An 11,141-nucleotide genomic window follows, 5' to 3' on the forward strand; every position below is an offset into this window, starting at 1 on the left:
TCCCACACAAATTGATCTGAGCGAAGTGAGATGGAACCATTTCACCTTTTTTTCAGTCTACTGTTTTCTAATGTTTTAGATGTAACTGTAAAAATCTACTAAAATCTTTAAAAATCTACTAAAATCTCTGTTTTGATTCTATATATACTCAATATTGTAAAATGTGTAAATATCCATTGTTGTAATGAAGTATAGACTAATATATTCTGTTATGTCATATTTATTTGTCATATTAATGTTTTGCCATGTTCATATTGTATAGTCATAGTTCTTTTAAAAACAAAATATAGAAACACTTTATATCCCAGACTGATTGAACTAGCATGTTGGTAGAAATATCTGTAATTAAAATAAGATCAAAATAGATGTTACACTGGACAACAGGCTTCACAGGGTCAATATATTGTGTCAAATCTCTGGATAACTAGCTTTCATTCTTGGTCATTGTAAAGAAAATTAAGGTTTTATATGATGGATGATTAACAAACTTGTCAAAACAATTACGTATGAGCCAGTAGAAGCTGTATTGTTTCTCTCAGTCCTAATCATCAATAGATCTACATCCAGATACCAAATAAGATATTGTATTTTTCACAAATCAACATTTCATGTTTTAAAACAAAATCGCTTGTTTAATTTCATACATAAAAATCTACTGAAATAAGGAATGTATAATACATTAATAAAGATTATGGAACACAACGTTGATGCCTGGTTAGAAGACAGCAAAGGATCATACAAATGGAAAATTGAAGGAAATGTAATCAATTATGTTTTTCTATGTTGCCGTGATGGACAAAATTGTGATTGGTTTTGGATCATTGTTCCAGGGTGAGAAAAGTGGGAGGACATCATCCTCATAACTTGGTCCATTGATAAATGAGTGGATGAGGGAACCATCTTCTGCACTAAAGAAAGTCACCTTCCTTTCCGGATAATCCAGATAGATACCGACTTTATCTGGAATTCCTACGTCAAGAACACGTTCTTCATCCTCCATGGCTTTAAGTCTTTGCCCATTGGATAGTCTGATTACCCAGAAGCCATCATTTGGTCTCAAAGCCAACGGCCCCTTCCTGTGAGCCGTTGCCTTGGAAACGCCAAGCACCCAGTCATCCTTCTCCTTCACATTCACCTCCCAGTAAGTCTTCAAAGCACGGCCCGTATTGCCCAACACAAAAGGCTCTTCATCAAAACAGTTCTCAATGTCAATGTTTCTCTGCTGTGATTCATCCATCCACTGTAGTGATTTCCCATTTATCTTCAGCTTAGGGTGAGCTGTGTCCACATCCAGAGTAACATCCACTGTGGAGAATAGGAAAACAGAATATGTTATTCACTAATTATTTTCATTGCAATTTAATCTTTAGTGATTTAAATATTAGGCACATAGGGCAGATAAAGTATTTTAATTTTATTAAGTATTTTAATTGAGTTGAAAAACAGATTCTGTTGACAGAGCCAGTTACCTTCATGTGAGCGTGCTTGATCTATATCTGGTGAAATAAAAAAAGTGAAAAGCATAACAATGAGAAATTAATTACTCACATTTCATATGAATATTATCTGAAATGATATTGTATTTAAAAGATGCGCATTACCGAACTTTGCAGTCTACTTCCTGGATGTCACTGATGTATCTACAATTGTAATGATAAACCAGAATAAGGTATGGAACAAAAAGCTAATAACTGGGAAAGATACTGTGTAATTAACAAAGATATACTGACTTAATATTGATGGACATGGGTAAGTTGGTGCAAAGTTGGTGCTTACCAGGAATTTATACAGCACCAACTGTATTGATGTTATATATTTCTTACCTATCTTAGGAGATGGTTTGAGCTGAGTTTCTGTCTGAAAAGGGTTTTCTTGCTCTGCAGTTTAGTCATAACCTTCATATCACCAAAACAATAGAATTCTCCTTAAATTGAAATAAACATTCTTCATCTGAAATATTTTGTCAGACACTATAACTGCACATGCTTTCCATCAATTTCATGTTTTTGTTGTTTATTAGACACAAAATGCTAGGTTATAATATCAAACACTAAAATATTAAGTCCTTAAGAATCAGAGATCATATTTTAAATCTACCAGCTCATGATTGTCTTCTTTTGAAATAATGATCCAGTAAAAGGTATTTACATTAAGAGATTAAAAGCCTACCCATCTTTGTTGAATACCTGGTGCTCTGTCCTGTATAAAGTAATACAGTGTTCAATTATACATTTTCTTCTTTTGAAAGACAAATATCCACCATAACCTTTTTGTGGCAAAGAGAAGAAAACAAACTTACTCTGTTCTTCTGTTTTTGATCCACAACATCCTGTAAAAGAAAGAAAGAGTTGTGCTTATTTTACTCCAGTGCTATATTTACTATAGTTATACTGAATATAGTAGTCAGGGGTAAATTCATGTATTTAGGGCTAATGATTTAGGTTTGTATATCGGAGCAGCTTTACCCATAGTGATGGTGGCTAAATGGTAACAGCTAACAATGAAATAGTGCTAAGTAGTCCCAGAACAACTTAGTCTTATCAAATACTCAGTCACGGCATATATAAATAAATTGTCAGCCTCATTTAACGTCTGCTAGGCCTGATTCACATTGCTAACAAAAACCAAGAGACACATTTAAAGGAAGCATGATGCCATAAACATTGATGTTGTTATCACAAAAAGTGAAAAAAAAATGCTGACCTTGACATTTTACTAAGTAGACTGTATCAGAGAGACAGAGAGAGAGAGAGAGAGAGAGAGAGAGAGAGAGAGAGAGAGAGAGAGAGAGAGAGAGATTTCCAGTTCCTATGGTCATTATTTTTCAGATAGTTAGGTTGTGTATAAATGTCTGTCCTGTTTTTTTATATATGTACCACTTATAGTCTCAAATATGATTTATACCAAGTACACATTTACCAAATTGCTAATGCTAAATGCTAGTGAGTGGCCATATGAGAACAGAAAGATTTGATAAAGAGACAACATACTGCAGCTCCTCTGGTTAATGTGTAACCAGTCAGTTTAACCTTTCAGCAAGAATCACGTAGGGAAACTGGGAGGGTCAAGGTTTTATCAAGACAACAGTACCTTATTGACTTTCTCAGTACAGTACTTTATAGGAAAGCTGCCCCCCATGGCCATTTTAGTTACTGCAAGCATTATCTATACTCTATGTGTGCTGCATCATAACACATATTCCTGTGTTGTACACTCTTAGAAAAAAAGGTAATATCTAATACTTAAAAGGGTTCTTTGGCTGTCCCAACAGGATAACCCTTTGAAGAACGGGTGGCAGGTAGCTTAGTGGTTAAGAGCGTTGTGCCAGTAGCCGAAAGGTCGCTGGTTCTAATCCCCGAGCCGACTAGGTGAACAATCTGTCGATGTGCCCTTGAGCAAGGCACTTAACCTTAATTGCTCCTGTAAGTCGCTCTGGATAAGAGCGTCTGCTAAATGAAAAAAAAGAAGAACCCTTTTTGGTTCCAGGTAGAAATAACTATTTTGGGTTCAATGTAGAACCCTCTGGAGAAAGGGTTCTACATGGATCCCAAAAGGGTTCTACCTGGAACCAAAAAGGGTTCTCCTATGGGGACAGCCGAAGAACCCTTTTATAACCCTTTTTTCTAAGAGTATGCCTCTTGGCATCGAGGCAGTAACACACTCTCTGAGACAGATTTACCAAATGTTTACGCCTGTGGGAATTTTGCACCTGAAAGAGTAAAGGATTTGGCTATTGAAGATGAGGCTATTGATTGGGAGAATGTCTGGCAGAATATACAGTATTTCACTCCCCAAAGAACCCAAACCATCAGCCATTTTAAGCTTTGTCACAGGTCGTAAGATGTCATACAAAACAAGCTTCAAGCCCAAACTGTGACCTATGTTCCCCCGGTGACACTTCATTTTAAGGGGTCCTTTTTACAGTGTAATTACATGTGTAATTACACTATAAGAAGTATTGTAGTTAATTTGAACAACTCAAAGTTACACTGCTACAGGTCTTGGTGAATAGGGTTGATAACTGACTGCTAAAACAGTCAAAAAAAGAGAAAGAGAGTAGTTTTATCCCCATAGCCAGAAAAACAGACATTTAGCTTGTTCTTCATGGGTCTCTTTAAATAATCTTTATTACATTCTTCAGAATGTCTTGGGCAACCTGTATATTTTAAAAGGGCCCAATGTGTAAAGTATGTTGTCTAAAGACACCCTGTATTTCTGTCCCTCAGAATTCCAACTAGTTTAATTAACAATTTATGGGCTCAAATACTCATAATGTCAAACACCAATTTAGGACTGTTATGGAAAGCAACTGTAGTTTGTTATTATTGTCAATCACTTTGTTGCATTTTTCACAAGTATGAAGTGTATTTTCACAACTCTAAGCACATTTTCAATTGAATGAGTACAACAAATAATTTCACAAAGGTACTTAGGAGGCCTGGCCCACATTACCGTACCTCCTTGACCGTCCAAATAAAACATAGAAATATTGATCATTTATTTGACAGAGTTGTGCGCCTACAGAAAGACGCTTCAATCTCAGTTGGAAAGCATCCGAGCAAGCGAAACAGCACCTCTCTGTCTCAGTAAATGTAGACCATATATCTGATGCTGTCTGGATCAAAAGAGTATGCCATGTCATACTGTTTCTGTCCAGACAGCATCAGATACATGGGCTACATACAGAGGGGCGCTGGATCACTCGCTCGGATGCTTTCTCCGGTGATATACAGTATATAGTTTCAGCAGAGAGGATGAGGCGAAGCGAGAGGGCTCACTCTCGCCAAACTCTGTCCAGTTTAAGCCCAATGCATTTCTATGGGAATAATATCCAGACCTAAGCTTGTCGCCTGCCTTCCTGCCTTTGGGACAAAGACTCACATTGTTAGGGCGGAGAAATGAGCATCTCATCAATATATACAGATCTCTGGTTTTAAGCTTCTTGCAAATTGGAAAGGAAAGTTGGCAGGTTCACACTGCAGTGCTAGGATTCTGGATTGCCCTAAAGCAAATTGATGTTTCGCCAAAATAAATAAATACATCCTACGCCATCCCCTTCTGTTTCACCCTCTTTCATTTATACATGTAGTTTGACCATATACAGTGGGGGAAAAAAGTATTTAGTCAGCCACCAATTGTGCAAGTTCTCCCACTTAAAAAGATGAGAGAGGCCTGTAATTTTCATCATAGGTACACATCAACTATGACAGACAAAATTAAAAAAAAAAATCCAGAAAATCACATTGTAGGATTTTTTATGAATTTATTTGCAAATTATGGTGGAAAATAAGTATTTGGTCAATAACAAAAGTTTCTCAATACTTTGTTATATACCCTTTGTTGGCAATGACACAGGTCAAACGTTTTCTGTAAGTCTTCACAAGGTTTTCACACACTGTTGCTGGTATTTTGGCCCATTCCTCCATGCAGATCTCCTCTAGAGCAGTCATGTTTTGGGGCTGTCGCTGGGCAACATGGACTTTCAACTCCCTCCAAATATTTTCTATGGGGTTGAGATCTGGAGACTGGCTAGGCCACTCCAGGACCTTGAAATGCTTCTTACGAAGCCACTCCTTCGTTGCCCGGGCGGTGTGTTTGGGATCATTGTCATGCTGAAAGACCCAGCCACGTGTCATCTTCAATGCCCTTGCTGATGGAAGGAGGTTTTCACTCAAAATCTCACGATACATGGCCCCATTCATTCTTTCCTTTACACGGATCAGTCGTCCTGGTCCCTTTGCAGAAAAACAGCCCCAAAGCATGATGTTTCCACCCCTATGCTTCACAGTAGGTATGGTGTTCTTTGGATGCAACTCAGCATTCTTTGTCCTCCAAACACGACGAGTTGAGTTTTTACCAAAAAGATATATTTTGGTTTCATCTGACCATATGACATTCTCCCAATCCTCTTCTGGATCATCCAAATGCACTCTAGCAAACTTCAGACGGGCCTGGACATGTACTGGCTTAAGTAGGGGGAAACGTCTTGCACTGCAGGATTTGAGTCCCTGGCGGTGTAGTGTGTTACTGATGGTAGGCTTTGTTACTTTGGTCCCAGCTCTCTGCAGGTCATTCACTAGGTCCCCCCGTGTGGTTCTGGGATTTTTGCTCACCATTCTTGTGATCATTTTGACCCCACGGGGTGAGATCTTGCGTGGAGCCCCAGATCAAGGGAGATTATCAGTGGTCTTGTATGTCTTCCATTTCCTAATAATTGCTCCCACAGTTGATTTCTTCAAACCAAGCTGCTTACCTATTGCAGATTCAGTCTTCCCAGCCTGGTGCAGGTCTACAATTTTGTTTCTGGTGTCCTTTGACAGCTCTTTGGTCTTGGCCATAGTAGAGTTTGGAGTGTGACTGTTTGAGCTTGTGGACAGGTGTCTTTTATACTGATAACAAGTTCAAACAGGTGCCATTAATACAGGTAACGAGTGGAGGACAGAGGAGCCTCTTAAAGAAGAAGTTACAGGTCTGTGAGAGCCAGAAATCTTGTTTGTAGGTGACCAAATACTTATTTTCCACCATAATTTGCAAATAAATTCATAAAAAATCATACAATGTGATTTTCTGGAGAAAAAAAATGTCAATTTGTCTGTCATAGTTGACGTGTACCTATGATGAAAATTACAGGCCTCTCTCATCTTTTTAAGTGGGAGAACTTGCACAATTGGTGGCTGACTAAATACTTTTTTTCCCCACTGTACATCATTTTTTTCTCCAACTTGGTTATAAAGGGTTTCTCAATGAATTTGAATGTTTGCTTTGTAAGGGCACATCTTAACATCCTTATCATGGGTCTTGGGTCAGAGCCAATGAGCAGGTCATTCTCAGAACTGAAGGTGTCGGGTAAACCTAACTTACAGGTGGATCAGGTTTGTGAGTCATAGGAGTTGGAAATCATGTGACCTTTCCATTGTGGTGATTGTTTACCACATGATCCTGGTGATCCTGGTACCATGAGATACAACACAGCACTGAAACTACAAGCAAGGAAATGTGAAACCGTAAACCACCTGTAAATTAAAATATAACCTGACATTCTCAGCCAAAGAGAGAAAAAGAGAGAAGACAGTGGTTCAATGAGTTTGCAGTTGCAGAGTAAACCAATTTATTTCTCAAATGAGAGATGAAACAAAGGTAATGTAAATGTTGTAAATAAAGGAATAAGGCATTACTGTAACTTGTAAATGAAGATACATAATGTATCTCCTATATCATATGTAATATAACAAATATGTAACATACATCATTAGACCCAATGACAATACTGTATCTCCTATCCATTTCATATCACTTTTATTTGTTGAGGCTGAAAAAAAGCATGTGAACAAAGAAACTTGCCACCCAGAGCTCTATTTTCATGTCATGTGACAATGGCACCGGTTCCAATTCAAGTGCCAATGCCGTGGGTTACCTATACCTACTGTAAAATATGGTGGTGGATCTTTGATGTTATGGGGCTTCCACTGTTCCTGGGGCCCTTGTTAAGGTCAGCGGCATCATGAGCTTTACCCAATGGATGTTCTCCAATCTCATAAAACATAACATGCTCAGTGCTATTATCAATGCAAGGTGAGGTATTGAAAGCTATTGAAAAATCGGGTGCCAATAATTTTAAACCTTAACTTTTTGAGAAAAAACAATATTACTTGTTAAACAATTTGTTTTATCAAAGCAATTATATTAGTATAAAATAATAATATAAGAAATAAAAACAATTAGCAAACAAACAGCTCAGTACTTATATGATTTATTTTATAGTCTTTTTTGCTCATCTTTATCAAGGGTGGCAATAATTCTGGACCTGACTATATACATAAATACATACATTTGCATAGCCTATACATACAGTGAGGGAAAAAAGTATTTGATCCCCTGCTGATTTTGTACGTTTGCCCACTGTCAAATAAATGATCAGTCTATAATTTTAATGGTAGGTTTATTTGAACAGTGAGAGACAGAATAACAGCAACAAAATCCAGAAAAAGGCATGTCAAAAATGTTATAAATGTATTTTGCATTTTAATGAGGGGAATAAGTATTTGACCCCTCTGCAAAACATGACTTAGTACTTGGTGACAAAACCCTTGTTGGCAATCACAGAGGTCAGACGTTTCTTGTAGTTGGCCACCAGGTTTGCACACATCTCAGGAGGGATTTTGTCCCACTCCTCTTTGCAGATCTTCTCCAAGTCATTAAGGTTTCGAGGCTGACGTTTGGCAACTCGAACCTTCAGCTCCCTCCACATATTTTCTATGGGATTAAGGTCTGGAGACTGGCTAGGCCACTCCAGGACCTTAATGTGCTTCTTCTTGAGCCACTCCTTTGTTGCCTTGGCCGTGTGTTTTGGGTCATTGTCATGCTGGAATACCCATCCATGACCCATTTTCAATGCCCTGGCTGAGGGAAGGAGGTTCTCACCCAAGATTTGATGGTACATGACCCCGTCCATCGTCCCTTTGATGCGGTGAAGTTGTCCTGTCCCCTTAGCAGAAAAACACCCCCAAAGCATAATGTTTCCACCTCCATGTTTGACGGTGGGGATGATGTTCTTGGGGTCATAGGCAGCATTCCTCCTCCTCTAAACACGGCGAGTTGAGTTGATGCCAAAGAGCTCCATTTTGGTCTCATCTGACCACAACACTTTCACCCAGTTCTCCTCTGAATCATTCAGATGTTCATTGGCAAACCATAGATCCATAGATCCAATTTTTCTCCAGCCCTATTCTTTAGCTTTTTATCGAAACAGGGGCGGGGAAGACACTTTGTTATTATTGTAAAATGTTAAGAAATAATAGTTATACCACATTTTAAGGTAAACATTTGATCTGTTCCATGAGCCTTATTCATTGATACAGCGTATACATCCACTACACTACTTTGATAATAACAGTGCACTGTTAGGATGCTGAATTGCCTTACAGTAAATTGATGTTTCACCAACATTATATAATTACTCCTGTCTAAATAAAATTATTCAAAATACTTCATCGGGAGCATGACTTAGCAAGAGAGGATCATTAGCTTCTTTTTTTGAATGCTGTGTTTGGGAAGCCCATAATTTGGGTAGTGCTCATGGCAATAGGTCTAGCTGATTGAGTTGCGGCTGTCAATGAAAAGCATCTAAAATATGTGTGAAGATAATGTGTCTTGAGTATAATTTCAAATATAGCATCAATTTAAAGGGGAGGGGGAGTCTGGCGAAGATATGGTGTGTCTCACTCCAGAATGCATGCAAGTTCCCATTTGGCAATGTCTTATTTCTGATTGTCTTAACTCACCACGTACACCACAAAAACAAATTATACACCTCACAACAAAGTCGGATTTTTTAAAATCCATTGCAAATGACAGTTCCTCAGTATTTGAAAAATCTTCCCAACACTCCCAGCCTCAATAATTAACCAAGCCTCGGTGTGAAAGATAAAAATGTAATGATTTATTGATCCCATATATCCAGTGGAAACGTAATTAAAAAACGCTTTCAGTCCCGAGCTCACTGGCACAGGAACATTTGAGGGCCCGGAGTAGGCTAATTGATAGTCTACAATGTTGTTAGCGACAGATTTGGGCCGGACCCTGTGATGATTTGATACAATGTTGAACTTTGCTAGCAATAGCTCAAGTCAAGACAGATAGAAAGGGTGGTAGACAGACGGAATGTATAGGACACATCACTGCACTCTATACGCCTCTGTAATCTGGTCATATCTGTATACCCATCGCAAGACCCACTGGTTGATGCTTATTTATAAAACCCTCTTAGGCCTCACTCCCCACTATCTGAGATACCAACTGCAGCAATCATCCTCCACATACAACACCCCTTCTGCCAGTCACATTCTGTTAAAGGTCCCCAAAGCACACACATCCATGGGTCGCTCCTGCAAAGAACACTCAAACTGGACAGTTTTATCTCCATCTCTTCATTCAAAGACTCAATCATGAACACTCTTACTGACAGTTGTGGCTGCTTCACGTGATGTATTGTTGTCTCTACCTTCTTGCCCTTTGTGCTGTGGTCTGTGCCCAATAATGTTTTAACCATTTTATTTTGCTGCTACCATGTTGTGCTGCTGCCATGTTGTGTTGTCATGTGTTGCTACCATGCTGTGTTGTCATGTGTTGCTGCCATGCTGTGTTGTCATATGTTGCTACCATGCTGTGTTGTCATGTGTTGCTACCATGTTGTTGTGTTGCTACCATGCTATGTTGTCCTGTGTTGCTACCATGTTGTTGTGTTGCTACCATGCTGTGTTGTCATGTGCTGCTGCCGTGTTGTTGTGTTGCTACCATGCTTTGTTGTCATGTGTTGCTGCCATGTTGTTGTGTTGCTACCATGCGGTGTTGTCATGTGTTGCTACCATGCTGTGTTGTCATGTGTTGCTGCCATGCTGTGTTGTCATGTGTTGCTGCCATGTTGTTGTGTTGCTACCATGCTGTGTGTCATGTGTCACTACCATGCTGTGTTGTCATGTGTTGCTACCATGCTGTGTTGTCATGTGTTGCTGCCATGCTGTGTTGTCATGTGTTGCTGCCATGTTGTTGTGTTGCTGCCATGCTGTGTTGTCATGTGTTACTGCCATGCTGTGTTGTCATGTGTTGCTGCCATGCTGTGTTGTCATGTGTTGCTGCCATGCTGTGTTGTCATGTGTTGCTGCCATGCTGTGTTGTCATGTGTTGCTACCATGCTGTGTTGTCATGTGTTGCTACCATGCTGTGTTGTCATGTGTTGCTGCCATGCTGTGTTGTCATGTGTTGCTACCATGCTACGTTGTCATGTGTTGCTACTGTGTTGCTGTGTTGTCATGCTGTGTTGTCATGTGTTGCTACCATGCTGTGTTGTTATGTGTTGCTACCATGCTGTGTTGTCATGTGTTGCTACCATGCTGTGTTGTCATGTGTTGCTACCATGCTGTGTTATCATGTGTTGCTGCCATGCTATGTGGTTGTCTTAGCGTTGTGGTGTCTCTCTTGTCGTGATCTGTGTTTTGTCATATTCTTTTTATTAAATTTTTTATCCCAGCCCCCGTTCTCCAGGAGGCCTTTTGCCTTTTGGTAGCCGTCATTGTAAATAAGAATTTGTTCTTAACTGACTTGCCTATTTAAATAAAGGTTAAATAAATAAATAACTGGCACGC

General features: G+C 39.1%; 1 long non-coding RNA gene across 2 annotated transcripts; it reads right to left on the minus strand.

The window, feature by feature from the left end:
- Window positions 1-204: 204 nt before the first annotated feature.
- Window positions 205-2,587, minus strand: LOC311113146. Of its 2 annotated transcripts, XR_014610965.1 has the most exons (6): window positions 2,466-2,587; window positions 2,170-2,329; window positions 1,824-1,895; window positions 1,602-1,640; window positions 1,470-1,496; window positions 205-1,305 (listed from the first exon to the last, which is right to left on the minus strand). It is a non-coding gene; the product is annotated as an uncharacterized lncRNA (long non-coding RNA). The 2 variants fall into 2 exon arrangements; XR_014610966.1 differs by lacking the exon at window positions 2,466-2,587 and having other exon boundaries at window positions 2,170-2,413.
- Window positions 2,588-11,141: the final 8,554 nt, after the last annotated feature.

This window comes from Coregonus lavaretus (assembly GCF_964263955.1).
Source record: "Coregonus lavaretus genome assembly, chromosome: 39".
Lineage (NCBI taxonomy): Eukaryota > Metazoa > Chordata > Actinopteri > Salmoniformes > Salmonidae > Coregonus > Coregonus lavaretus.